The 22,892-nt window shown below is 44.6% G+C and overlaps 1 protein-coding gene across 1 annotated transcript in view; it reads left to right on the forward strand.

The window, feature by feature from the left end:
* The window catches only part of GRM7 (glutamate metabotropic receptor 7), a 763,759-nt gene that overhangs the window by 392,626 nt on the left and 348,241 nt on the right, over window positions 1-22,892 (forward strand). The window lies entirely within an intron of this gene.

Consider the following 22,892-nt stretch of genomic DNA (forward strand, 5'->3'; position numbering starts at 1 on the left):
GAGCTGCACCAGAACAAAGTCAGGAGCCAGGAGCTTCTTCCATGTCTCCCATGTGGGTGCAGGGGCCCAAGCACTTGGGCCATCCTCCACTGCTTTCCCAGGTCATAGCAGAGAGCTGGACTGGAAGAGGAGCAGCCGGGACTAGAACCGGCGCTCATACAGGATGCAGGCACAGCAGGCAGAGGTTTAGCCTATTGTAGCCCAGCGCCGGCCCCTAACCATTGGTTCTGAATAATGAGATGCAAAGATGCTGGATGCAGTACACCACTGTGAAGTCAGGGACTTGTATGTGACTGTGCTGCCCACATCTCACTGCCTCTGTGAGCCCCAGCGGGGGGGACTGGATACCAGTACTTGTTGCAAAGGTTGCACTGGCTTTTCCTCGCTGCATAGCTCCTTGTATGCAGGGTGGACCTTTGACAAAACTGCGTGGGACTGGACCGACAGACCTTGTCAGTCAACCATGGCTTGGGCCCTGAGAGTCAGCCCCCACATCTCTGAATCAGGGTGAGCGAGCTAAAGTGAGGAAGAAGCAGGAGGCAGCAGCTCTAAGAGAGGAGGCTCCGTGTGGAGAGCAGAATCCTGCAGGTGCAGCCCTACACTGGCAGAGTCCATGATGGCTGCCTGGGATCTTCCACAGAGACAGTCAAACTTTGTTTGCATACACCCATGGGATCTGTGTGTTTGTAACATGGGGCAGGGACCAGTGCAGGACTTGAGTTGGGTATAGGAATTGAAACCTAAAGAACCACTTTTCTGAATCACCAGGGCCATCAGGGTTAAGACTTTGGCCACTAAGAGAGCTTTACCAAGTGCATGCTCCTGGTTGGACATCTCCTGCCTTTGGAAACTTGCCCAGAAACCCTGACCATGTGGACTGGAGTTTAAGAAGGGAGATTGGTGACCTCAACACTCTACCCAGCGTGCATTGCTTTAAAGACATAGACTAATTCCTAAAAAAAAAATAGGCATTTTTGTGTTGTTAAAAGGCACCTTATTGTTGAGTTGAATAACCAGACCTACTTAGCATTTGATATCCTGGTTAAAGATAAAGAGGGCTTACCATTTCTTTATTGTTCTTGGTGAAGCTGAATCCAGACACATGATCCAAAATGTGTACGAGGAAGAAAGTTGAGCCGTTGTACCAGAACCAGTGGAAATTCATTGGTGTCTGAAGACAACAGAAGATCAATTCATATGAATTCCTGTCATCTTTTTTTTTTTTTGGAGTGACATTGGGCTTATGTTGATCCCTCTTAGTTTTTTCATTGGCTATGTGAAGTATTCCACATCTTGGAATTGTGAGAAGAATTGCATCATAACTTTGGGTCCTGGATTCAAGTTCTGGTTTCTCTTCTCACTAGTAGTATGATCACAGGCAGCAGGCATGTGTGGGATGAGTCTCTGTTTCACGTTGTGTACCTGAAGGATTAAAATGATCAGTAGTGCTGACACCCTCGGCTGTCACAAGAAGCAAACACCATTAGGCACATGATGCACTTCATGAAAAGCCAGCTAGTACTTGGCACCCAGAGCAAGCCTGGGAATGTTGTTGATGGAAGATCCAGCGCTGTGCACATGGGATCATGTTCAAACAAAGGGTTCTCAAGGCAAGAAACAGTATCTTTGGAGTTAATGCTGCAAGTGTGCACCATTGAGGACTTGTTAATGGTGTAGCCTGTAATTTCCTTATTTAACTAGAGACAAATAGAACTGGACACATACAGACACACACACACACACACAGAGAGACACAGACACTCTCCTCTCCCGCAGGACTAAGCAGGTACAAAAAAGGCTTTTATCACCACAGCCAGACTTTCAGCTCAGGAGAATGCTATCGTGTCCAGGGATTTTTAGTTGGCACCTTTCAGAGATGCTAAATTTACTCTGAAAAAAAAAATAGTACCTATTCTTTATGTGCTGGCAGAGAGAGTACAAAATGGTTCTCTTTGGCTCTCAGACATTTACGTAAGCTCTCTTCCCTCTCCCAGGCAGGTAAGAGGTAGGATGACAGATGAGACTTTCTGGTCCCCTGCACTTGGCTATATCTAAAGCAAGTATAAAATGGTGGACACAGAATGTGTTTTAAAGCGTCCTTTGGAAAAGAGAACAGTGCAGAAATAATCAGATTTTTTTTTATTTAAAATTTTGTTCTGTGTAAATCCAATTATCTTTGCCATGCTAAAACAGGTATTTTCTATGGCTTTTTGATCCAGTTGAGACTATTTCATAAAACCTCCTTTTTGGGCTTCCTCCGTCATCTGTCATATGAGCAACACAGATTGTGTCTAAGTCGTTATGAGATGGGAGATCTCACTGTCATTTTTTTCCGTCTATTCTTTTTGAAGGAAGTCTTTCTATGTTACAAATCATGATGGATGGGGCAATACTTAGTGATCTCTTTCCATGATCATTCATTGCAGCCAAGTATATTTGCTTGTAACTTCGTGAAACGCCCTTTTCTGCAGTTTACCTGGAAGGCAGGGCATTTTTTCAGGTGTTCTTTAAACTGTGCATTGCTGTCAGATGAGCTGCGAAGGCGTCTTCAATAAGGTTGTTAGCAATTCAGACTTCCAGGCCCACCTAACACCTGCTGAACCAGTTTTACTTCTAAAATTCACCTACACAGCTCCTGTGCACAATCACCATGTAGCAGTGCTATGTTCAAATGTCAGAATGGCATCTTCCCCCTGCTTTCAGAGCTTGTCTCTTCAAGTCAGCCTGATGGACTGGAACAGTATTTTCAAAACGAAATTTCACAGTGGGAATCATAAGAAAACTAATCTACTAGTTTCCTGTTTGCTCTTGTCACCAATTGCTATCTGCTTGGTGACTTAATACAGATGCATTACCTCACCCAACTGTGTCTCATTTGTCGATAACCAAGGTGTTGCCAGGTCTGTGTTGCTTCCACAAGCTCTGAGAGAAGCCAGTCCTGACCTTTCGCACAGTCTGCCTGCAGTATCCTGGCCTCAGTCATGGTCTTGTTCTGTCTTCAGAACCAGGGTGTGGTCCCTTCGCATCTCTCCCTCACTGGCTCTGCCCTGTAATCACCCTTCTATTGCTGTGGGCTCATCGACTCTTCGTAGAGTCAGCTGCTTGGCAACCTCACTTCCTGCATCTTTATTTCTCTTTGGCCAACATAACTTATTTACAAGTTCTGGGGAGTGAGGTGTGGGGATCCCCAGGATATAGTTCTTCTCCCTGCCACATTAGGATCTTAAATGGAGGCCATGTTGATCAAGGATAATTAAAATGTGTACTGTCTGCAGAATTTCTCAAAATCTTTGACAGATTGAAGTTGCGTCGTGAAACATCAAGAGTAAGATGCCCTAGGGGTTGTAGCTAAGTATTTGGTCAGAGGACCGTTTTACTAAAACCTCCCACGAGAGGGGATCTTATTTGGCTCCTGTAGGAAATGAGGACCAGAAGCCTTAAATGTTGTCCCTTTCCTTTGTATCTGAAGATGAACTAACACGTAAGGCATCCCCGGGCTGGAGGTTGAGGACCAAGTGTTCGTCCCTGAATGAACCTGTCAACACATGGCTTTGTTCTTCTATTCCAGCTTGGTTTGCTGTACTAGGACATCTGCATTCACGCCTTGAACCTGCCTCTTCTTAGCTGCATGACCTTGGTTTAACCTCTCTGAACATTACTTCCCAAGTTGCAAAATGTCTAGAGTAGTTCAGAACCTGAATCCTAGCGCCAGCCAGCTGGTGAGGATGCCAGCACTGGCCACTGTGAGGGCCATGTCGTTCCAAAAAACAGTTACTCTCTTTATGCTTTCTCATTTCCTCAAAGTGAAAGCGAGAGGAGTTTCAACCTCATGAAATTTTTGTGAATTTAGAGCAGATCATGCGTTTAGAGAACTTTGAAGCCACACCTGGTGCCAACTGCGTCTCTGGGAGTGTTTTGATGAGGTTTGGGCGGCGGTGGTGCTCAGTAAATAGCTGTCCATTCCAGGAGCCTGTGTAAAAGTAGAGAAAAAAACAGGATAAGAGGATTAGCCCAGTTCCTCATCAGAATGTTGGTTTAATGGATATGAAAGAATTCATTTGAGGTAAACTAAATATATACACAATGGGATATCAATCAGCTATTAAAAATACCGACATCCTGACATTTGCAACCAAATAAATGACACTGGAGATCTTTGTGCCAACTGAAGTAAACTGGACCCCAAAAGAAAAAATATAAGCTGCTCTCTCTTATTTGTGGTAATTGATTTATATACACATATGCATTATATATATGTAATGCATAATACATGACCTGTATTATATAATGACGTTGTATATTTACATATATATAAATAGTACCATAATTTCAATGATCTGTGATTAGGTTAAAATTTACTGTAAATGAAATGGACAACTTTTCATTTGATTGTTTATTGCCTTTGCCTACATTCTTATGGTCTTCTTACATTTTACTTATTGAACTCTTTATTTATTGGAATGTTAAGCCTTTGACAGTAATGACAACTAAAATGTGATGTCAAATATTAAAGAAGAAAGGAAGGAGGGAGGGAGGGAAGCGTGACTATATTCTTAGAATCGTGTCTTTACTACACTGCATCTGTTCTCTTCGTGCAGTATCCCAATAGCATGGAATTGATGAAAATTGTGATGTAATAATTGTCTTCCATTTGCTGCGACCCTGTGAATCTCATGTACTAACAAATTGCTTAAAAAATGAATTTTAAGTTTTACTATTAAATGCAGCGAAGGAGGTGGTACTGGAGAGGTATTTGTTGGGTAAAGAAGAGTCGATTTTAGAGATATCTGTGGCATTAGATGGCAGAAATACTTCATCGGGAGAATTATTGTAGCCTGCCTGGGGCAAGTCACCAGAAGCTTCTCTACAGCCCCACACATGCGTTTCACTGGCAGGTGAAAAGTTCACAGAGAACGGTTGTTGACTGACACGTGCAAAAATATGACAGCACTTTTTTAGAAAGAAAATAAGAGAGGTTCCTGACCTGGTGTTTTAAAATTCTAATACATCCAATCTTATATGAAAGCTGACTCAAATAACTTATTAATCAAACCAATTCAGAAGATCAGGGCTTTAATTAAAAGTTCTGTCTATACCTTGTGACGTGACAGTTCACATGTAGGTGGAGTGGCAGTGTCTGTCTTTCCTGAGAGGAGAGAACAGAATCGGGCATCTTAATTTGTCTCTATCGCAATCTAATAACTCAATTAAGTAGTGATGGGAAAATGAGCTGAGAAGGAAATTGAGAGAAACACACTGATTTCCCTGGGTTTAATTAGCTAAGTAGAAATCACAATACTCATAATCACAGGCACACGCAGTTACAAATTGTTTATTACCCAGCGACCAGAGTTTGGCTTCAGGAGAAGGGGTGTGGGTGTGGGTGTGGGTGTGGGTGTGGGTGTGGGTGTGGGTGCGGGTGCGCTCACTCTCAGATGTGCGCCCAGTGCTATCGCCTAAAGCTACTGGTCCACATGGACAGGTCAGTTTTGAAATGTCAGCACAGCGTCACATAATTAGCCAAGTGGGTTGTGTCATTTACTTTGAACAGGGAGAGACAGTTTGGGAAAGGTTAACCAGATGAGTGCACTGGCCTCTTTATTACAGTCTAGATTTTTAATCAACACCCAATAAATCCCTGGCAGGAAACCAAAAGGCTGGCTTCTCCTTCCCTGACTCTTACTGACGCCAAGCCATCGCAGTTGTTCTACTGGATTATCATGAAATAATGAAATTGTTTTGTTACATAATAAAGTCTAGTTTTGAAATGGGACTTTTTTTTGCCTTAAAGTTGGTCCTAGGAAAAATCCCTTTTCACCTTTCTGTTCCGGTTTTGTCTTTTACCTCAAGGCCGTACTTTGAACTTAAAGACATTCATTTTTTAGTAACCCCCTGCTTTACCTAGAAAAATTACAACCAGTAACCATGGTTTGAAATGAGTAATGAAGGCAGAAAGCAAATGTAAAATGTGATCATTTTAATTCATTTGTATTCTTTTGTAATAAATCACAAATAAATAGTATAAAAATAGGAAACTAAGAGATACTGAATTTAAATGTTATGTTTTATAAAATGGCAGGGGGACATACACCAACATAAAGGTAGAGGTTGACCTGTAACAATCATAGCCCCATGGCTATTACTGGGAAGCTTTTGCCTATGCAATTTTTTTTTTAATTTTTAAAAATTATTTTTAAAGAATACATTTTTTTACTATCCTTCATTTTTTATTTGCTAACTAAAACATACAGATATGCTCACATTAATGGAGCACTGTGTGATGTTTGCAAATTTGTCACTTATTGGCAAGAACCAATCTTCTGTATGTGCCTGTTGCAATGACAATTTAGCAGATTTTGCCAATCTGTATTTGTTCAAGGTAGTTGGGAGAAAACATTATTTATTTGAAAATGGCTTTGTTCTGCAAGAAGCAATAGGTCACAAGTAGTAAAATTCTGAAAGATGAATGTATTTCATCAAAATATATGTAATTCCTACTTTATATGAATTTCAGAAATTGTAATCCATCCATGGCTATTTTTCTTTGGATACCATTTGGTTATTACTTTGCACATGCCTCCACATTTGAGGAAACTTTCCATAAAATATCTCTGTCCAAAAATTCATCATACATATGTATCATGCATGGAATACATTTTGTAACTCCTTTTTCTGCAAAAATAGCAAAAAATGGTGACTGATACCAAACATTGTCATTAATATGTTGCTCTAGGATTATTGACAGCATTTAGTGATTTCTTCTTCATCTCAATCATTGTGCTGTTGTAGATGATCTCAAAATATGGAAAGGCAAAATTGTATGATTTTATGGAAGGCAGAGGCATGACCTGTGCCTCACATGAGCTTGAACAATTTGTCATAAACTCACTCCTGAAATGAATTTGCGTAGGAATCAGGAGCCAACAGCTTTGCATTTTCTCCCTTACCTCCGTGTAGAATGCAGTGTTCATTAAGGGGTAAGCAGCAACAGGGGTCCAGATTTGAACCTGAGTTATGTGGTTTTCAAAGTTAACCCAGTTGTAGCAGGTGTTTAGAACTTTGGTGAAGGGTCAGATGCTTTGTCCTAAAGCCTAAATCTGTCCAACTGCCTGTGTTTGTATGATTTACTTTTTGGAATAATCATATTTTTATAAGTTGTCAGGAGCTCTAACAGGGGCCTTATGGTCTACAGATTGTATAATGGTCATTGTCTGGTCTTTGACAGCAGAGGTGTACTGACTCTTGACTGAGGCCTTCAAACGATGTTGGAATAGGAGCGTTTCCTTCCATCCCTGTTGGGGATTTCTGCTGTGTGGTTTTGGTTCTGTCTCTGATTAGAGCTGAGGTGTTTTGGGAATTTGTTGGTGGAAGCACAAGCTGAGTACCACACTCAGGGCTTCGCTTGCACCTGCAGATGATAGGGACGGTGGTCCCCACATGTCCAGGCCCAGAGGAACTGCAGGGTGGGGCCTCGTGTCACTTGGTGCTGTGTGCACGTGCTGGAATCATCCACATGGCTCTGATGCTGCCTGGGGTTGACCTGGACTGCATGCATCCCGGGCCTCCTGAGATTTTTGATGCACGCGTTTGTGAAACGGGCCTTCGCCTCTGTGCTTACAGCATGATTCCAGCTCCTCTGAATCAGCTCTAACCATGCACTGAATGCTAGAGAGCCTTCTGGGGGCCGGTGCCTGCCGTGCCAGCATCCCATATGGGCGCTGGTTCAAGTCCTGGCTGCTCCACTTCCAATCCAGCTCTCTGCTATGGTCTGGGAAAGCAGTGGAAAATGGACCAGGTCCTTGGGCCCCTGCACCTGTGTAGGAGACCCCGAGGAAGCTCCTGCTTCCTAGTTTTGGATCGGATTGTCTCAGCTCCGGCCGTTGTGGCCAACAGGGAAGTGAACCAGCAGATGGAAGACCTCTCTCTGTCTCTGCCTTTGCTTCTCTCTCTGTGTAACTCAGACTTTCAAATAAATAAATAAATCTTTAAAAAAAAAAAAAAACAGCCTTCTGGATTCTTCATGCTTTCCCACCCTCCTCTTTCATTCATTATTTTTAAATTTTGGGGGCTTACTTGTAATACTTGTATGTTCTGTGGGGCCTGTTTTCATATCTTTGTTTGGAACCTATCAACACCAGTAGACAGAGTATAATGTATTTTGCTAAGCTTTAATTGACAGCCCTGTGCTGTGTGCAGAACACCAGAACTCATTACTTCCCTTTGACTACATTTTTGTACCTCTTATCCCACCTCTCAACCCCTTCTGAGCCTCCCATAATCACTGTTTTAAATTTAGATGGACTGTTTGGTTTTTCACTTGGACATGTGGAAGGGAAAGTATGGTGTTGGCCACCTTCCTGCTTCTGTTACTGCTTAAGGAACTTTCTTCTTCGCACCTCTGTGTCAGATGAATTCCTAAAGCCCAAGGTGACTTCGAGGTGGGTGCCGCTGTTGGAGCATGGCCCCTCGGGGTCTCTTTAGAAGGTAACGTGGACCGAATCCACATGCCACACAGCAGCATAGTAAATCGCTTCAGATGGGAATGATCGTGTTCACTCCTTTGATTTCTTTAATTCCCAGCACTATCAAAGAAGCAGCAAGCCAGCTATGTCCCTAGTCTGTTATGAAGGCGTTTGGATGAGGAGAGATGCGCGTCTTCCCCTCTTGGGAGGGCACTCTGCCAACTTTGATGCTCAGGTCCCACATAATCAGGAAGGTGATCACTTGCTTTAATCTAAATGAACACCTGTATTCATTCTTACAAGGTTACAGGCTTTTCCTTAATATTTTTGCATTAAACATTGAACATTGGTTGATGAGGAAGCGTCTTGTGTAATCACATTTCAGGGCTTCATTTGGCATTTGTCAAGCCAATTGGAAAACCGCAGGACCCTGTGATTTCTGGCTTCTTAATCCCTAGGTAGAAGTTCTGTAGTTTGGACAAATATTTCTCCCCTCACATTTTTGGTTTCTGGTGGTTGGTGTGACCTCTCTTTATCAGAAGCAGTTGATTGGCATGATTTGAAGATGCGGTTGCTTCAAAGCATTGGTTTCATTGTATGCGTTGGGAATAGCACTCCCCCCTCATTTAGTAAGTGATAGTAACCCTTAGAATATACAGTGGCAAAAGTAAAAAGAAGGCTGTATTCTCACTCATTTGTGTGTGTGTGTGTGTGTGATGCAAAACATAAGCCTTAGGAACTGTCCTTGCTTTATTTAATCAGGTGAATTCTAGGATTTGAGGATATTTGTTTGCGTGATTCTTCCTCCCTTCTTTGAAGACCGTGTTGCGAATCCTTGATCAAATTTACATTGCTACCATTAAAGTGTGAGCTTTTCTTTAGCATACACTCCATGTTTGAGAATGAAAAAGTTCTCATTTCTGTTATCAAAACACAAAAATGATGTTAAAAAGTTGAGTGTACATGGAACTATGTGAGAAACATGTTGTCTTGGTTCGATACTGACAACACCTTATTGGAAGGGGACCTCAGCATTATCTGGGGCATCCTGGGGTAAAGCAGTTAGAAGACAGTTGCAGTTGAGCTGTGTCCTACTCCTACACACAAGGGAGCTGCATGGCTGGTTCTGGGAGGGAGAAGATTGTGGCAAATTTTGAGAATAATCCTGTGTGTGCGCTCACGAGTTCTGTGCAAATGAGCGCACTAACCTCAAATGGGGAGGTTGACCGCAGGAAATTCTCATCCTCTGTAGAATGACTACACAGCCTCGCTGTTGAGTTCCCAAGGCTGATGGCCCCTCTCATGGCTGGACTTCTTGTGGGGATTCTGCAAACAAAGCAGGGAGAGGAAAGGAAGAGCAAGGCTTCTCCCAGGGCAGCCCCATTAGCTGGGGTAAGGAAGTATCTCCTTTAAATGTTTTCCTCTATGCAAAGCTCAGAGCCACGTTCCTGGAGAGCAGCTGTATGATGTTAGCTCCTGTCTTGGTTGGGCTTCTGTGCTTAGAGAAACATCTCTTTTGTTGTTGTTGTTCAAGATTTATTTATTTTTACTTGAAAGTCAGAGTTACAGAGAGAGGAGAGGCAGAGAGAGAGAAAGGTCTTCCATCTGCTGGTTCACTCCCCAATTGGCCACAATGGCCAGAGCTTCGTCAGTCCGAAGCCAGGAGCTTCTTGAAGGTCTCCAACGTGGGTGCAGGGGTCCAAGGACTTGGGCCATCTTCTACTGCTTTCCCAGGCCATAGCAGAGAGCTGGATCGGAGGTGGAGCAGCTGGGACTTGAACCAGCACCCATGTGGGATGCCGGCACTGCAGGCAGCAACTTTACCTGCTATGCCACAGCACCAGCCCCAGAAACATCTTTTAAATAGTGCAGCCCTCTTCGCAGAGGAAGGGCAAGAATTGTCCCCGGCGTTGGTGACAAAGGATGAGGATGACACGTTTCTGCATCCATTAAATGTGAGATTCATGCGTTTCCACTTCCTTGGCTTGAGACAGGACACTGATGAATAGGCAGGTTTCCGTAACAATGATACATGGTCCGTTTCTTAAAAAATGGCTTTTATTGATAAGCGTACTCGTCCAAGTCTTAAGAGGGATAATAGCTTGCTGCAGTTCTGATATGTCTTAGAGCAAACACTGAGGGGCAGAGGGAAAAGAGCGACAGAACAAGACCTTGAGAAACAGCACAGTCCTCAAAGCTGAGCTTCCTTTGTCCTTGAGCAGAGGTCACTGTTGAAGTGACGGTTAATCACATTATACGCAGATGACTCTAACTTTGATATCTCCAGTGGCAGATTGTTACCCAAATTAACAGTATAATGGCTTGAAGGGAATGCGTTCTCTGCTCCTTCACATGGCATAATTCTGTGTGTTCAAGCACTCCATCAAGAGCACAGAAGCAGCCTAGAGGTTTGAGTATGAGCTGATGCTCACTTTAGTGGACAGGATGGAAAGTCGGGTTTCTCCTCTAAGCAGGTACAAAGGGATATGTATTTGCTTGCTGGAGAGTTCAGATTAAAAGTTGTCTGCCTTATCCATTAAATGGAAGGCACTGTTACAAAGTAGTTCACAGAAATGTCTGAAATTCACAGAGAATTGATAGCCCCAGCGACCACTATGGAGTGACAGGCATTCTGTTGATTCTTTTTATGATTCATTGGGAGAAACGTGATTCGGCTAGGGAGAGGGAAGTCACCTGAGAATTCATGTATTCCTGCGAGTTGTTAAGGAAATAACTATGGACCAAAGGTCAGGTGTCATAACTTTTTGCCCCAATATCAGCTTTGGCTATATAGCCTTGGGAATGCCAGCTTAGTTTCCGGTTACCCACCTTGAACAGGGATCCATGCTTCTACTTCTGCCCATCTCTCAGATAACCTGGTAGTATTTAAATTAGAAGGGAGGCATTAGAAAATGCAGAGCAAATGAAGGAGCTGGGATGGGGAAAAGACAGTATTTCTGTGAGGGGACCACTGGAGAACAGCCCAAGTCACTTATTGGTCCATTCATGGAAAATAACAGTAAGGATGCTTGCATATATTATGGATGCTTGTATACACGTGCACAGAGATTGCTAGAAAGCTCATGAAGGTAAACTCATAGCTTCAGAACCACGGCCATGGAAGTATAATCAGATAGTTCTCCTTTGACTCTAAGCCTACTCCCAACTCCTCCCAAAAGTGAAGTTCCCAGGAGGGTTTCCCACACAGACACAGCATCCTTTCATCTCCTTATCTCCAAGGTTTAAATCGAGTCATAAAAGAATTCTGCTCCATTTCCCCCGTATGCATTCAAGTAAGAGCTGACTACACGAAGAGCATTTTGGAAACTGGTATTTGTCCTGTTCTGGCTCCGTGACTTGATCTGCTTTTAAGCTGCACGGATCCACATCAGAACCTGCTCAGTTAGAAGGGACTGATTCCACTGTCCAGGCTGCTTGAGCCGTTGGAAAGAACAGTTCTCTGACAGCTTCTTTCTTACTCAGGGAAAGGAGCAGCCTGCCTTCCAAAGGCTTCCTGAATTGGAGTGAGCATTGTTGAACCTAGGAGAGTGCATTTTTATTAAAATAGGCAGGACACCAGCCTTTCAGAACTTGATGCTCCAGGGCAGAAAGCTGTTTGCAAGGGAAGCTCAAGCCTTTGCAGAGGCCATCACAAGGAAGGCTGTCTTAGTATGCAAGTCCCTGCAAGTGAGTGGCTGTTTGGTGCTTCCAGCAACTGAAACAGTGCCTGCAACATGGCCCTTTCTCGCTGAATTCTTAGAAGAGGGAATGAAAAAACACGGAGTGTCAACAAGCCAGGAGAGTAACTCACAGTGGACCATCATGAACTGAAGGTATGAGCTCAGGAATCCAGTGGGCTTAATTTTAGCCTCTGGGGTTAGGTTGGTTGGCCCTTTGCCCTTTCTTGAACATTTTCCGTTATCTGCAAAATAGGGGGTTTGCACTCAGGGTTCTGTTGGTTCTTAGATTCCAAGGTGAAGTCAGGTAGAGTATGCACAGCTTGGCCCTTGATTTCTGTGGGACTCAGTGTGTCCCGTCGTGGGAGGCAAATGCTTCTCAGGTACAACCATGACACTGGCATTGGTGACCTTGTCTGTCGGCTCGCTGCCCACAATCCTTGGCTGAAAGATACTATGGACCAGCTCCTGATGAGCGCGTGTACCTGAGAGGCTCTAAGTGAGAGATGCAGACCTCCCTGGCAGGGCACAGGCAGGACTTGCCTGGTCCAGGAACACAGGCCCCTGTGGTTGTCTCACATAGGCTGGGGCAGGCCACCCCTCCTGCCTGTCCACCCTGCCTTCACTTGGCTGCAGCCACCGTCATTGCTGCAAGCCCCCCGGTAACCTGAATGTGTTCTGACTCCTGAGACTGCCTGGACTGTCTGTCTGTCCTGGCTTCCTTCTTTCCTCCCATCCAGAATGGGATTTGTAATTTATTTATTTGAAAGAGTTACACAGAGAGAGAAGGAGAGGCAGAGAGAGTGGTCTTCCATCCGCTGGTTCACTCCCCAGTTGACTGCAATGGCTAGAGCTGTGCTGATCCAAAGCCAGGAGCCAGGAGCTCCTGGGTCTCCCACGAGGGTGCAGGGCCTAAAGGACTTGGGCAATCTTCTACTACTTTCCCAGGCCATAGCACAGAGCTGAATTGGAAGTGAAGCAGCCAGGGTTCGAACCGGTCCCCATATGGGATGCTAGTACTGCAGGTGGTGGCTTTACCCACTATGCCACAGTGCTGGCCCGAGGTTGTTCCATGTCTAATTCAGCTCTGCGAAAAGCGGTAGAGGATGGTCTGAGTGCTTGGGCCCCTGTTAGCCACGTGAGAGATCTGGAAGAAGCTCCTGCACCTGGTCTCGGCTTGGACATTGAGGCCATATAGGGAGTGAACCAGCAGATGGAAGGGCTCTCTGTCTCTGTGTGTGTGTCTAAATCTGACTTTAATATAAATAAATGAATGTTTTAAAAAAGTGATAAAGAGTTGTCAGAGACTCAGCAGAAAATCCTTGCCCACCCCTCCCCAGCTCACGTGCTGTTTCCAGTGTCTGCCTACCTGCCTCTTTGACACTGACTCCCAGCCACCCAGGGAACTTGTCCGAATGTCCATGCAGGGTGCTCACCCCCACTTGCCCACCATTTCCACTGCAGTGGTCATCCCTTTGGTATCGGTTTTGCTCTGAAATCTGTATGACCTATGTTCACGTTCAGGAGTTTTCTCTCCTGTGCCTACTGAATTGTCAGTTCTCTGAGGGCCATGGTTATTCAGAAGTATGTCTGATTTGAAAGAGTGGAAAACTGACTGCTGGTGGACTACACGGGGGATGTCTTGTTCTCTCCCGTACCCGGATTTAGATGTTTGCTGCTGCTAGGAGATGTGTGATTTCAGGAACTCTGATGTAAAACAGTTTTCAGGACTTGATTCTGAGCGTTTCACTTGTGCCAACAGGACAGTACAAGCTCCAGGCATCTTATTTTCAAAATACTGATTTATTCTAGAGTCAGAAAGTCCAAGAGAAGGAGGGAGATACCTTCTGTAGCCTTTTTCTGTCTCTAAGTACTTAGAACAGACAGGCAGAAACCTAGAGGTGTGAATAAAATCCAAGTAAGTGGCAGGGACACAGTTACTTGTGCCATCAGCTGCTGCCTCCAGCAAGAAGCTGGAATCAGGAGCCAGAATCAGGGATTGATCCCAGGCACTCTGATGTGTCACATGGTTCTCTTAACCCGTGTCTCAACTGCTGGGTCCAAAGCCCACCAGGCTCCAGAGTTGTTGACATAAGAGGCTGGAGGAAGACCCATGGCCATTCTCTCCCTCTCCCACGTCGTCTTCTCCCCAAGACAGCTGAAGTTTTCTGAGACTGTCTCCAGCACGTGTCTGCCTGCTGCATTGGTCACGTGTCATCCCTACTTCTCAGAAGTCTGAGACATGAGGATCTCTGTTGAGCACTTCGGCTGTTACCAATGAAGAGCTCTTGCTTAGAGCTCCGTCTATCACCACCCTAAGCAGAACCAGTCCTCTATTGGGAGAGATGGAAGGGGATGGAGGCTGGTCAGTCTTGTGTAGTGTGACCACGACCTTTCTTTACACTCCTGTAAGTACCCATCCTTCCATTTGTGCCAAACTTGGGAGTGTCTTCTGTAAAGCCTGCAGTAGGAGCTCTGCTGCACCGTGCTTTGCTCATGTCTGACTCCTTGTAGAATATTTATCTCCTTGCCTCTCGTTTGTGGAGTGGGACACTATGTTGTAAGAACACTATGTTGTGATCTGACATGAGGTGCTAGAAGACATCGTCCTGGTGTTGTTCTGCCATTAAATTTGTGTTTTGGGGTAAGTTATTTCTTTTAATAACTGTTTCCTCCTGCTCCACTGGGTGGTGGGCTTATTGAACATGTTCATCTTTATAAAGAATTTAGAATGGTATCTGAGCTGTAGATAGAGGTCAGCAAGACCCAGTCCTTCAGCTATGGTTGATACTGTCACTGTCAGACTCTGTGGAGCTCAGTCTCCCCATTTGTAATGGAGAATTAGTTAAGATTATTTTAAGGTTCTGTCTACTTCTTCCATATGGGTATGTGATTCCTTAAAAAAATGCTGCAGAGTATTTCACATAATAGAGTCTTAATAAATACTTGCAAAATTGAATTAGCAAATTAAATCATAGACCAAATCATGAGTAGAACCCCTCTGTATATGAGCTATTATAGGATCAGGTTGCAGACTTTAAACCATTTCCTGTTGCATCTGCCTATGAGATGAAAAAAAATCCATGATCACTTGAAAGAGGAAAGTACTTGATTAGAAATGATCTTTACTCACATTCCTTCCCAGCACAAGGAGACAGGACACTGACCACTTCCCTGCTCCGAATCAAGAAGCAGTTGACTGCGGGACTCGGAAGTTCCTTCCCCAAGTTCAGTGGTGTGTATCTCCTCTAGCCATTGAAGTGCTTTCTCTTAGAGTTAAGAGATGGAAGGGAGGACCACGAATGGAGTGGTTCTGTCTGTGACATGGCTGTTGTACACTGCTTATGTTGACACTACCTGATGTTTCCCGCAGGCTGGCTCCCCATGGAAGTGTGCATGGCTTGGCGAGTTGTAACACCAACTGGTATAAACCCCAGGTGGCTTTTAACGTGCACCTGGAATGCTCCTCCGAAGGCTGATGCCTCATCTCTTGCTGTCAACCAACATTTGCTCACTGGAGCCTGTTTTTGTGCTGGGGTGACCACTAGTGTCAGAGATGCTGGTGTGTTCAAGTCACCATGTGGGGTTCAGCTGGAACAGAACCAGAGATGGGATGTTAGCCTTCAATAGCGTGAAAACTTGTCATATCAAGATTGTTATGTGTCAGGAAAATGAGATGCACTGAGTTTTTGCCATTATTAAGAAGTAAGCCCACTGCAGTCTGAGCACTGTGTGTGGATGTTGTCTCTCTGTGTGGGTACTGGTCCATTGCTCAGCTCCTTGTTGATAGACACAGAGAACTTGCTGGTTTTGTCACCGTACACATGTGGGCACCACAGGCTTCTTCTGAACTGAATGTTTGAGTCGAAGTCATCTACCTGCAATACAAGTGAGTTTTTAAACTTAGCCAATTCCTTTATGGTTCTGAAGTCAATGTTGATTGTCTCTCCAGCAGGTGCAGCTCAAGCCTTCTGTGAGGAGACCAAACAGCATGTTTCCTTCTCTTCCTGTTTTCCAATCTTCATCCTCTTTTGCTTGTGGGTTTTATGAATATGTTTTCCAATTAGCATCTTAATAGCCAATTTATCTCTTCTGTGGAAGTGTTTGATTTTGTTCACCTGTGGGCAGTTCGCTATAAGAAGAGATGAACCTCTTAATTCTGCAGTCGTGAAACTCTGTGCATGGGTTCCCCAATGTGCGCTGGGTGAGCCTTAATCCAGCAGTGCACGCTGCCTGTCCGCTAATCAGATGGCCAAATGGAGTTTGTCCTCATTTACTTAATCACTCAGCTGTAATTGAATCCTGATAGGATGCTGGGTTTCTATCTAGAATGGCTCCCTTGTCCTGCCAAGCTGGTGGTGAAATGGCCATTTCTTTGTTTTTTAAAAATTTGTTTATGTATTTGACAGGTAGCAGGCAGACTGATCAAAAGTGAGGAAGAAATGGGCGGGGGGGAGAAAAGAAGGAAGGAAGGAGATCTGACATTTGCTTACTTTGTCCCCAAACATCCACATCCATACAAGGCTGAATCCAGGAGCCAGGAACTCTCTCCTGATCTTGCCCATAAGGGGCAGGGACCCAAGTACTTGAGCCATCTTCTGCTGCCTTTCTGGACCATTAGCAGGAAGGTGTATTGGAAATGGAGCAGCCGAGACTTGAACTGGCACGCTGTCGTGGATGTTGGTGTGCTAAGCAACAGCTTTGCCTGCTGTGCCATAGCCAGTTCTTCTCTCCAACAGCCCCAGGAGAGGTTGCAGAGGGTTTCCTCCCTCTCCACACTTTAATGTGCACCAGACTTGCAAGAATTGAGGCGTGGAGAACAGGGAGGATGTGGGCACTGTGACCTGGGGAAACTTCTCTTGCTCCCTGCATGATCATGCCCATGTAGCACAATTAGATAGTCTACCTTCTTTCTTCTCTTTGTGTCGCCATCCTGTATGCTCCATGCACAGAGCTGGCTAGCATATGAAAGCACAGATGAGTGTTCTAGTGATTACTGATATGGAGACATCCAAGTGAACATTGCTCAGTATCAGCTCCTGAGCCAAAAACCCGGCAGCAGTCTTGCCTGGCTCAGTGGTTCCCAAAGTGTGGTCCCTAGGTCACAGCATCAGTATTACCTGGGAGGTTGACAGAGGTGCAGATTCTACTCAATATGAACTTCTAGAAGCAAAAAGAATAAACCTATGGGTCAACTTCTCCAGGTCAACAAATGTGTGAGGATCGCTCACCTCCAGCTCTTGCTAAAAATTCAGGTTTCTGAACCTGCTCCAAGTAAGAATTTATTAAGCTAAGACCTGGACATGCAAGTAGACAGTTGAGTAAGTAGGTAAGTTGTACAATAGATAGACATAGTAGTTATGGTGGAATGAGAAGTCCATGCCAAGATGGCCACTGGCAACAGAAACTACCTGGCAACAGGCTGTGATTGGATGGTTTCGGAAACTAAATGACAGCAGAGTCTGCCTGGCAACAGGCTGTGATTGGTTAGGGCATAGGCCGCCCCTTGACTGGATTGGCTGCCTTGGCTGTATAAGCTGCTGTAGCAACTGAAATAAACGAGTCTGCGGGCTGCTCACCTCTGGCCTGCTTTCACCCGACTCCTGGGGTCTGTGTGGTGACTCCGCGCCTCTTGCCCCAACCACACTGCTCCTCTCCTCAGAACGAATCCACCTCAACAACTAGTCCCCCATGGACCTCACAAACTTCGATGATTAGTATGTCCTAATGATGTCACTCTGTTCCCTCCGTTGCTTCTGCATTTGCTATTTTGAATTGCTCTGCAGATCTGCTTCTTTGTCCTGTGTTTACTGCAGCATTTGGCTATGTCAGTATAGATTCCTGGATGTCTATTTTTTCTCTGGGCCACACCCTCCTGCCATCGTTGTTTGTTGTGTAGTTCACTGTGATCTGGTTTTGTCCACTGGAGACTCTTCGAGGTTCGTGCCTGTGTCTCTCACTTGCCTTCCTGTTGAGTTGTCCTTGTGTCCTCCTGCATGCCCCTACTGCAGAATGATCCAGGTTCCTCTTTGTATGCCAGCTCTAGCTTAGCATCAGCACTTTAGCTAGGGATCTGGTTCTTTTGGTTGAAACTGGTGTTGCAAAACCAATAATTGAGTTTGTGAGGGGGTATCATCACGTCTTCTTGGGGGGTCCTGTTGGATACACACATAGCTATAGATTTTTTTAAAAAATTGCACCAAATAAACTTACTTCTTAATGCGTTTCCTACAGTCTTATTGAAGTACTGTTGTATTTATATATAAACCCTGTATGGAAGTGTGACCTGCTCTCTGCAATGTGAATTTATAGTGACGTCACTGCCTCCAACTCGGTACCACAGGTGGTTTCTGGCCTTGGCTCCTTGCTGATGGATAGACAAATTTTTCCCACAGTAAGGAACCTGGCTTCTGTTATTTCTAGTTGAGTTTGCTTGTTCATCTCAAGGATGGAAAGCAGTTTCAGAAATGCCAACCCGTATCTCTGTGACACAATCAACTTAGAAAACAGAGTGCCATTTTATGTACAGCCTTTTGTGTTTACATGTATTATTTCTGATTAAAATGCTAAAGTCATCATTACTTTAAGTCAGCTGTTGTTTCAACAGAATGCCTTCAGTGAGATCGCCTGAAATGTTCCAAATGTGTGGAGCCATTTGTCACAGTCATTGTTCCATATAGGATCCCCTGATATCCCGGCTGATTTTCCAACAATTAAGTCATTGCTGTGTATTGTTCTGACGCTGCCTGCAGTCTTGAATCTGTGCCACAGTTGTGTGCAGAACGTTTCAGTCACCCTAGAATTCTTTGTGTAGTCCCTGTGTGGTCGGCCTCTCCCTCTCCAGCCCATGGAATGCACCTTTGCATTTTCCACCTCTGCGGTTCGCCCTGGGTCACAATGTAAGATAGAGTTATACCATACGTCATGTGTCACCTCTTGGGTTTGGCTTCTGTTAGTTAACAGAGTTGGTTTAGGTTACTTTTTGTTGCTGAGTAGAGTTCTGTCTTAGGGACCAGTTTTTCACCCATTCATCTCTTGAAAGGTTCCATGCTTCCAGTTTTGGTGACTGTAGAATTGTTAGACATAGTGTAACTACAGGTATGCAAGTGTAAATTCTCACTCTGCTTGATTAAAAACCGAGGAGAGAAACTGCTGTGTGGTAGGGTAACCAGGTGACACTCTGGGGGCTGCCCAAACACTGGCACTTCCAGCAGCATGGAGGGAGAGTTCCTGTGACTTGCTCCTTTGTACACTTTGGTGCTTTTGGTTGGTTGGTGGTGAGTTTTTAAATTTTTAAAAAATATTAATTTATTTAGTAGGCAGAGAGAGAAATAGAGTTAGATGTTTCCCCCTATAAATGCCTTCCATGACCAGGGCTGGGCTGAGGGAAGCCAGGAGCTGGGAACTCATAGCAGGTCTCCTTTGTGGTTGGCACTTACCCAATACTTGAATCATCACCCGCTGTCTCGTACAGGTCAGGAACCCAGGTGAAGTGTTGAGCTCAGTTTCTCCCAACCGTGACTGGGGTGCCTTCGCTGGGGTCTGAGCTGCCAGGCTGAAACACCTACCCCACTTGCTGTCTCTCCTGGGCTCTTCTAATGGATGTGTGGTGGTGAATCGCTGCACATTCAGCATGCATTTCTCCAAAGGCTGCCGCTGATCCTCTTGTCATGTTCCTGTGAGCAATGTATGTATTTTATACTAAATGTGTTTTTTTTTTCTTTTTCACTGATGCATAAGTTGTGTTTAACGAGAACAGTGGGAGTTTTGATACTGTGAATTTGGCATTTCTAATTTCTATAGGGTTGTTTAGGTCACAGATTATTTGTTTGCCTTTGATAGCTTGTAACTACTAACAAGTTTTCTGTTTCCTTTGGGTAGCCTGATGTATCATTGGAAAGTATGACATCAGCAGTCTTACCACTCCTTATTCCACCTGTGGTCCTTTGTGACTACTTTATTTGTGAATAGCCTGCCTATGGCTATGGGTATATGCATTTCTATTGATCTTTTAAAAATAATGGGTTTTGCTTTCACTGTTTTTGTTTTCAGATTCATTGATTTTTTTAACATTTGTGTCTTTATGCTTTTTTTGGATATTTGTTCTGCTCTCCTCTCTTCTTAATGGGCAGGTTCTAGTTGCTGACTTTAGATGTTTCTCCTAAATAAAAGCGTGTAGTGCTATTTTTTCATGTACTTCAGTAATTGCAACCTATACATTTCGATGCGCTGCATTTTTTTCTGTTAGCTCAGAATACTTGCTTTTTTAAGATTTTCTTATTTCTTTGAAGAGAGGGAGACACTGATGAAGGAAGGGACTGAGTGACAGAATGAATGAGGGAGATAGACACATAGATCTCCCATCTGCCGTTGTACTCCCCAAATGGACAGAAAATTCTAGAGCTGTCCCAGGCCAAAGCCAGAAGCCAGAAAATCCATCTGTGTTTCCCACATGGGTCGTAGGGGCCCAAGCACTTGGGCCATCTTCTGCTGCCTTCCCAGGTGCATTGGCAAGAAGCTGGATCAGAAGCGGAGCAGCTAGAACTTGAACTAGCGCTCCAGTATGGGATGCCAGTGTCCAAGGTGGCAGTTTAACATGTTGTACCACAGCACCAGCCCCAGAGTTCAGAATACTGTTTGAATTGGACTTGATGCTTTGTTTTTGACCCATGGGTCAGTCGGTTGGTTATTTACTTATTCATTCATGTGAAGGGCTGAGTGACAGAGGGAGCTTCTATCTTGTGCTCACTCCTGAGATGGCTGCAACACACATGGCTCAGTTAGGCCAAGGCAGGAGCCAGGAACTTCGTTCTGGTCTCCCATATGGTTGGCTGGGGGCTGTGTACTTGAACCATCTTCTACTGCCTTCCCAGAGCAGGAAGCTGTATCAGAAGCAGAACCAGTCCTCTGCCAACACAAGCTATCGGTTTACCTAGTGCACAACAACACTGCCTCCCTACCGCCATCCATGGGTTATTTACACCGTGTGTTGGTTAATGCCCAAGTTTTTGGAGATTGTCCTATTAGCTGTTACTGACTTCTACTTTTTCTGTACTGTGCTTTGCCTGACAGCTAAGCTTTTCAACTTAGGTGTGTGTGTGTGTGTCTGTGTGTGTGTGTTTGTGTATCTGTGGCTTGTGTCCCTGAGTGTGGTCTCAGTGAATGGCTCATTTGCATTTGAAAGCAGTGCCTGCTCTCCTGTAGCTGTGAGGATTGTACCACAAAGGTCAGTTGGGTCAGGTTGGCTGACACTGCTGTTCCAAGTCTGTGTTGTAAACAGGCTGAAGGCTGAGAGCCCCTTATAGGGAGCCCACATGGAGATGAAAGTACCGCGGCAGCGCACTTTGGACTCCAGTGTTCCTTTCTCCATGTTTGTAGAAGCTGAGTGGCACTTACCTGGTTGTCCAGATTGTGCAGTGAGCGTGTGCATTGTAGGTCAAGACCCAGACACACTTGTAGAAGACAAAGACGGACCTCTTGTCTCCATGCCCCATTCTCTGCCCCTCGACGGCCTGTGTGGTCTTTCTTAGTTGTGTCCTTCCTAACCCTTTGACGCGTGCTGGCTTTCTTAAAGTGTTCTGCAGAACACTGGCTCCAGGCACAATTACTGGGCACAGAGGGAGCCGTAGGACCCGCACCAGTTTCTTGATGAACTGCTGCTCATTCCCTACCTTGGAACTCAAGATTTCATTCTGTGTCACAGTGGCTCTGAGAAGTGTGCAGAAAACAAATCTTTCATCTGTTTATTGTCCCCTTTACTCTAATATAAAATGGGTAATACAGAGCATGTTATACATGTTTGAAGAGGATTGAACAGGATGTCATGTAAAACATGAAATAATGGCTTGGGCACATAGTACATATTTTTTTAAAATATTTAAAAGGAAGAGTTTTATATATATATATATATATATATGTATATATGTGTGTATGATATATTTGTATATATGTGAGATATATATATATATATATAGAGAGAGAGAGAGAGAGAGAGAGAGAGAGAGAGATTGTCCATCCACCTGTTTACTCCCCAAATGGCCACAATGGCAGGGCTGGGCCAGACTGAGGCCAGGAGCCTGGAACTGCAACAGGATTTCCCATGTAGATTGCAGGGGTCCAAGCACCTGGGCCATTTTCCCCTGCTTTCCCAGGTGCATTAGCAGGAAGCTGGATTGGAAGTGGAGCAGCTGGGACTCAAATTGGTGCTCACATGGGATGCTGGTGTCAAGGCAGAAGCTGAACTCACTGTGCTGCAATACCAGCTCCATTGTAGCCACTTCAGTAAAGTTTGTTACATGATGTTGGTATTCCTGTTTGCTTTATTCTGGGATTATGTCATTGGCACTGAGCTTTAAAAGTTGAGATGGATGTGAAGGGAAAAAAGAAAAAAACAATTGTTAACACATAAAAAGTCAAAGAAATAAGTGTGGATTTTTACCCATGGTGGTTTCAATGTAGCCTGTTAAATTGATTTTAAGGGCCTTGTCCATCCTACCTACTCTGTCTGCCAAGCTATACCTACCTCTCCAAGATTAGTATGGTTGATATTCCCAGCAAACCTGGGCATTTATGTGTATCACAAGGAGAATCAGGCTGTGCAGTGGGTGTGTTGTGCACCATGTCTGAAGAGTAGCCCGGGACTCAGCATCACTCTCACCCAGAACCATCGCCAAGGATGCATCGTGCACTCAGCACTCAGTAGGGCCTCCTCCCCAGCCCGCGTCCCTGACTCTGGTATTTCTGCAGGAACCGT

Source organism: Lepus europaeus, chromosome 9 (assembly GCF_033115175.1).
Source record: "Lepus europaeus isolate LE1 chromosome 9, mLepTim1.pri, whole genome shotgun sequence".
Taxonomy (NCBI): Eukaryota; Metazoa; Chordata; class Mammalia; order Lagomorpha; family Leporidae; genus Lepus; species Lepus europaeus.